The sequence below is a fragment of the Coffea eugenioides genome, chromosome 8 (genome assembly GCF_003713205.1).
Source record: "Coffea eugenioides isolate CCC68of chromosome 8, Ceug_1.0, whole genome shotgun sequence".
NCBI lineage: Eukaryota > Viridiplantae > Streptophyta > Magnoliopsida > Gentianales > Rubiaceae > Coffea > Coffea eugenioides.
The window spans coordinates 6,555,325-6,562,952 of NC_040042.1; the positions used below are offsets into that span (position 1 = coordinate 6,555,325).

Here is a 7,628-nt window from a genome sequence, read left to right on the forward strand (position 1 = left end):
CATTAAAAACCGATGGATGAGCACTAACATGGAAGTTTATTTTGCACACAAATTTGCAAACCAAAAGGTTTTCCCGACAGAAATTTGTCTAGATATAACGTTTGGGGTAAGCTTCCATGCGGGTGTATTGTACTTCTGGATATTCCTCAAAAAAAAAAAAGAAAAAAAAAACTTCTGGATACAGCTTCCATACCTCTTCACCATTTTCCACTATTTCAAAGTTTACCAAAGATCGATACCTCGTAGAAAACCTGCTAGCAATGTGTTAATCGAACTTGGAGAGCATAGACCAAAGATATTGAAATGTTACTAGTCAGTTATAAGAACTTGAAATCAGGCTGCATGGCTGCAAACTCCATCTTGTTATTTGGAAAAGAGTGGTAGGCTAGGGATCCGAGGCCTCACAAGTTCTATTTTGCTCTATTTGATGCTAAATTGATAATTTTATATTTTGTTACACTAATTTTCAACTCAGTTATACCATATTTAGATTTTTGGTACACCATTTTTCGACTCAATTACACCAAAATATAGACTTCTAAGGTTCATCCCGATCAGTAAACTTGTAACTAAGATCCTACGAGAGCTGCAAATGTATGCTATACATAAACACCCAACCTTTTTTTTTTTTGGGAATTTACATATTTATTTGCTTGGTAAACATAATGAGTTTGAAATGTAGGTTCAAGCATGTTCAATGTTGTAAAATGGCGTTATATCAGCTCAAATGAACAAAATTGTACCATTTTGACAAAAAAAAAAAAGAATAAAATTGTACCAATCCGGCTTAGTCGAAACAGGGCTCATTTCCAAACTTTTAACACCAAAGATGCGGACAGAATTTTGAGTATCCCAATCAGTCTAGCTGGCAGGGAAGATTCTCATTTTTGGTTACATGGTGTGGATGGGAATTACTCCGTCAATTCAGGGTATAAGGTGTTGATGGCTAGCAAGGAAACCAAACAGAAAACAAATCAGAATGACAGCTCTACTAGTTGGGAGCATCAGTCTAAGAAGATTTGGAAGCAATTGTGGAGTTTAAAGATTAAGCATAAACAGAAAATATTTCTCTGGAAATGTCTAAACAATGTTTTACCGGTCAGAGATATCATCTATGGTAGAATCAAAGCTGGAGACCCTATTTGTATGCGATGTGGAGAGGAAAGGGAGACGATTGAACATACATTTCTGAATTGTGTGGATGCAAAAATGACATGGAAGTTAGCCCCAATCCAGTGGGAAGGCATATTGGAACAACATGGCTGTTTTAGAAGATGGTGGACATCCATCATTGAAGCTAGACATAGACCACAAGGTTGGCAACATATTGCTCTATCGGTCCATATACTCTGGCAAATATGGAAAGGGAGGAATGGGGTAGAATTCAATGGCAAGAAATACAGGCCATGGACGGTTATTCAGAAGGCATTAAAGGAATGGTTAGAATTGGGGGAAGTAGATAGACTGGAAACTAGGATGAGTACGACCGAAACAGAAGCTCTACATCTGCAATATCCACAGCTTTGTTCACAACATGGTGTCCTGCAATTCAGCATTGCAATTACAAGGGATAAGCACGAACCATGGGTTGGCATTGGAATCTGTCTAATAGGAGGAGCTCAGGGAACACACACAGGCTGGGCAATGCGTGAAACCAGTTCAGGATCTTTTTTGCTGGATGAAGCATTAGCTCTAAAATTGGCAATGTGTAAAGTTGCTGGAATGCAACACAGGGTGGTCCAATTCCAAGTTCAGAATCAGCAGCTCCTCAACCTTATTCAATCCAAACAAGCACGGGATATCAGATTAGCAACTGTGGTGGAGGATATTGTTCAACTTAGACTTTTGTTTCATATGTGCTCCTTTTGTCTAGTTCAAAATGATAACTATCATCTAAGCTCCAAGCTTAGTTCTTATGCTTTAGGCATTACTTTTGATGAGGAACTTTTGTTTCCTTAGTGGTTAAATGACCGCTTGTATAGTTGCATCGAGCCTTTGCTCGTACTTGTACATCTTTTGAAAAGGAATACAATCATATATCGTTTCGAAAAAAAAAAAAAAGAAACAGGGCTCATACATGTTACTTTGGGTTTAGCAGCCCAAACTCACTTCTTTTTGTCCTTTTCTTTTCTTTTCTTTATAGAATTCAACACATATATACATATACATACATATATATATATGAAATTTAGGCTCAACTCATTTTTAGGTTGGGATATGTAGTTAGGCCGAAATTCATCTTGATCCTTTTTTTAGGATAGAATGGTCTGAATTCGAACTAATCTGACTCTTTTGATGCGATATTTAATAAAGTCCTAGAAAAGTCACATACGTTTTGCTAAAGGTAAAATGTGCAGGGTCACCTTCTCCCTACCATTTTCACCGTGTAATATATATGATCTAAAATCTTTCCGGAACTGAAACAACATGTAAAACATGGTCTCTCACATATTGTGACTCCATTAACTTACCTTTCAGGTGAGCTGGGAAGTCTTCTGCTGCGATGCTGAATTTCTCCAGCTTCCTACCTAAAAGTTTTCCCACTTTTCAATCGACTCCATGTGAGAAAGCATATTTTCTGGTGCTCGAAGATACACTGTCTTGTTCAATGATCGGGGATCATCCACTTTCTTAATATATAGTATAAGTTGCTATATCATCTTCATCCATGAAAGGAATTGCAACCTTGAGCTTCAAACAAATCTATTACTATTACTATATTAAAAGTATGATGAGCTTTGGCATTGTAAATTGTAATCAATTTCTGATCTTAGTTTATGTTGTGCCCATATTATCCCCTATCTTTCAATTAGAGTTATTGCATTTTAATTATGGCATTAATTAAAAATATGAAATATTCCAAATTATTAAATCTCAATAATGTGGTAATTAAAATGAAAAACTCTCTATTAAAACTATTTAATGATCCATACACTACACATCCAATTCTTATACGCGTCAAACTTTTTTACCCAAAGCAATTACTCACTCGAAATAGTGTGACCAATTAAATTACCCATAATTTTAAGATTGTAAAAAAAATTATTATCCAAAAAAGATGCTCTTAGAATAAAGAGCATTATATAAGAAGAAGAGAGTCTACATTCATTTGGAGAGTCTTGATATGAATATCATGAGACAAATGTATAATTATGTGCTTTTATCAGTATGAAGTAATACTGAAAGAAAAGCAAAAATAAAAGAAACCAACTATTTCGATCAATTGAATGTCAATTGACAACTAAATAGCCAATCTAAGACAATTAAGCAATATGAATCATTTTTATTCTTTCCTAACCTCAACAACACTTAGAAAAAAATGTAAATAATCCAAATTAAAAAATGCATCTCACGTTACTCAATTCAAATTCACACAAAATTGAAAAGTATAATTGCAAAAATATAAATTAGAACAATTAAATGTTCATGTGAAGTTGGATAATAGCAAAGTTGATATATTTTTCTAAAAATAATTAATTCATTCTAATCGTGCAATTGCATTTTGTTTGTCTTAGCAAGGAAAAAATAACATTTAAAATGTTATGGAAAATAACATTCAAAATGTTGATACAAATTTTTTTCATTTGTTAAAATTTATTGATTTCATCAAAAACTTAACCATGCATTTTATTTTTAAGTTAGAAAAGGCACATCTAGATTCTAGTTGGTAAACGAGCTTTCCAAGAGGTAGAGAAAGGTGTGAGTGTGGTGAAAATAATTAGAATAACAAAATCTACCAGCCAATTTATTTACTTAATACTCCTCCATAAATTGTTTTTATTGTTTTGAAAATAATTAGAATATTAAAATCTAACAAGCCAATTTATTTACTTAATACTCCTCCATAAATTGTTTTTATTGTTTAAGTCTTTATTTTGTTGATAATTATGAATTCTGTTTACTAGGTTCACACTTGATATGTATACATGTATTTCCTATTTAATAACATCTTTTGCACAACATTAAAAAAATAATATTATGATTTAATGGCAAAATATTGTGAGTATACAACAACTTTGGGGAAACATAACCGTATTAAGAATTGTTTGCCAAAGCTAAATCCATAATTTACCAAAAAAGCTCAAAATAAATTCAAAAGAAAGAAAGCTCAAAATAAATTAAAAAAATTAATAGATCAAAGGGTTTGTATTTAGATAGTCTTTATAACAATAATTGGATAAAAAATTGAAAATATAAAATATTCTATTATCAGGTAAACAATCAAATTTCACACAAAAAAGTATCTAAGAGATATTATATTTAGATTAATATAATCACGTACAAAATACGTGAACTATTACTAGTTAGTCTAAAAGTGTGAATCAAGATATATACTTACAACCCACAAAAAACATATGCAGTTTGAAAATTTAGCCTTTGTTAAAAATGGTCACAGAATATGGTCACATCCAATTATTGACAAACATTAAAAAGAAAAAAAAAGAAAAGAAAAAGAAAAAACTCAACCTTTTATGTTTCCATCCCCAAATATTTGCACCTTTTTCTTAGGAGGAAGTAGGGGACCAAATTGAGACAAGTTGCCAACAAAATAACCAGCAAAGCCACAACCACAAACATAAGTATGAGGGATTTCAGCTTCTTCAATTGCCCTCCTAACAATTGCCCTCCTAACAATCATCTTCTCATCAAATGTTACTTTTCCAGGTTCAGAGGCCGTCCCCCATATGCTTAGGATCCACTCCGCACTCAGGTGGCAAGAAACGCTTGCAAAATTTGGATGAGTTTGATAGGTCAGGTCATGCACATTAAACATATGCTTGTATTTTGAAGAGTAATTATGTGCATGTGCTTCACCTAATTGCCCAATTAATTATAAACTAAGTTAAGGGCTTGTTCTTGTGGTTTTAAATGATTCCAAAAATTTGTTTTCAAGAGCACATGAAGAACTATTTCTTAATTTAGGTTTTCAATTTAAAAAATTAAACTAGAACACAAATTCAAAAGTGAATAGAACAACTCAAAAGAGCGCGTAGCATACCAAATACTGTTTTTGCTTTCAATATACAGAAAGCAAGCTCTAAGAAATTAATGTGTACGTGGAATTCATAGTCATTTTTCTAAAAAGAATTTTTTTCTTCAATATTTAGGAAGCAAGTAAAAGGAATGAAGATTTAAATCCAAGACATTTAAATTCAAGGGATTTCAATCTTAATCATTAAATCAATACCTTATTGACAGAGAATAGACAACTTATAATTATTGATTGCTAATTACATAAATCGATTGTATGATAATGCTGATATTTGTAAACTCTCAGATGCTTTACTTGGTTAGACTAGTAGGCATTCGTTAGACTGACCCATAATGTAATGATCTTCTGCATGGTTCCAAATACATCAAAGATTATGACAGAATCCTCTTTTTGAAGCACAGAGTTTTATTGAATTCTACTTCATACCCCAAGAGACAAATTTTGGAATAACATATCTAAACATAACGTTTCAAGTATGAATCCATGCTGGTGTATGCAACTTCTGGTTAAAGCTCTGAAGCTTCTTGCCCATCTTTTCCAGCTTCAAACTTTGTCAAACAGCCCTCAGTGAACAGGTGATAGACGTGGCAAACTACAACTTGGGCAGCATAATCCATGCCTCTATAACACAAATCCAAAACTTGAAAATTAATCAAAGAAAACTTGAAATGTAACCAAGAAAGAAGTCAAAAGAAAAACTTAAACGAGGAGCTCATTTTCACCCTTTCACAGAAGCTAGCAAGTCTTGTGGAGAAATGCTACATTTTTCTAGTTCTCTTCCTATAAGCTTTTCCCACTTTCCAATCAATTGCTTTGGAGTGAGAATATTATCGGGTGCTCGGAGATAAAGATCAGTGTTCTTGGATCATCTACCGTCTTTATCATGTAAATAGCTATGTCATCTTCAGCCGTATAAGCCACTGCAACGCCGGTTTTTCACAAAATTCAACAACCAAACTTATGAGGATTTCATGTGGATTATAATTTCAAAGAATTCCATGATTAATCATAGAGACACAGAAATTTCACAACAGAGTAAAATTTGGTAGGCACCTTTGATGTTGCCATTCACATACACGTTGACTTTTTCTCTTGGAGGAACTAGTGTACCCATATGATATGAGATAAGTTGTCCACAAAGTAACCAGCGAAATAGCTACCACAGATATAGGTAAAAGGGATTTTAGCTTCTTCAATTGTCTTTCTTGCAAGCATCTCCTCATCAAATGTTACCCTTCCTGGTTCAAGGGCGTCTCCCATTCTAGCAGGATCCATGCCGAACTGTGATGGCAAGAAACGCGGCAAAAATAAGAGAATAAAGTAAAGCATTACTATTCTGATGGACATATTACTGTAGGAGTAAAACTATCAAAATCTGGCTATAAAGAATTCTAAATTACTACTCTTACCTCTGGTTAACAGGATGACTTTTAGAGCTTAATTTTTTAACATATTTTGGATTTATTTTCTTCCTTAGAATATCAAATTCTAAGAATAATTCTTGAGTACCAAATCTCAATATACTATGCAAAATTTTGTCCTTAACTAAGGATGACAAGTATTAATGGGACGGAGGGAAATTTTCCTTTTATATTAATAGTTATCATCAACATACTGTGATTTGGAGAGACATGCAAAAGTTTTAATTAATTTCCTATTATGTTGAGAGTTTAGAAATTTCTTCTACAAAATACGGGATGGACGTGTCTAAAATTTTTAGGGACAAGGAAAGAAAATAAACAAGTAGTTTAGTGGGATTACAATACAATAGTAGTTAAAAATAGTAGTATTTAACTTTCAAGAATTCAGTGTTTAGATAGGTCGTACCTTGATATTACTAGCTCCTTTGATAGCCTCAACAAGCTTAAGCTGCAACAAAATGTTATGACTTCGGTAAAACGATCCAGACATAGCGCAGACAAACACATCCACAAACTTTACAGCATCCACAAGGCTTTGATGGTCAGAAAATGAAGCCTCCACGAGGTGGACTCCTTTCTCCTTAAAGGACAATAACATCTGCACTTTGTCAATGTCCAGGCCAATTTCTCGGCGTTGGAGGACATAGGTTGTATGCCCCTGAGCTAAGCTGGCCTTAACAATCCACTTACCTATGTAGCCTGTGCCCCCAACTACAAGAATCTTACTCTTTGCCATTTCCTCTAGTTTTTTCTTCCTTCCCCCCCCCCCGGCTTTGAGGAGTTTAAGATCCGCAAGACTTTATATGGAGATTAATTGAGACCCTACATGCGATGGCTTTGAGGAGTTTAAGAAACGAAAGACTTTATATAGATATCTGAGACCCAAAGGGATGGTTTCTGAAAATGCACCAATAACATCATTTCTTTCCCTAAAATGAAATTAGAATCTGAAACTTGAAAAATCTCAAACTTTTGCTTTTGGTCTCCAACTTTCAATTCAATTAAAAATTTGTTAAAACAAATTGTTGCTAGATACAAAAGGGCTTTCTTGGTACAAAATTATAGTCTTTCTCTCTTTGAATTGTTGTTTTATTGTATCTTTTTCTGCTTTGGGCTGATACGGTGCACAAAAATGCCAAATAGGGGAGGTATGTTAAATTTTTGAAAGTCAAGAGAAGATGAGCAAACTTATTAGAAATCTTAGGAGAGGTATT

General features: G+C 33.6%; 1 pseudogene; it reads right to left on the minus strand.

Annotated features, from left to right (window-relative positions):
- Positions 1 to 5,448: 5,448 nt before the first annotated feature.
- LOC113781674 lies at positions 5,449 to 7,150 on the minus strand (annotated as a pseudogene).
- Between the last annotated feature and the right edge of the window lie 478 nt (positions 7,151 to 7,628).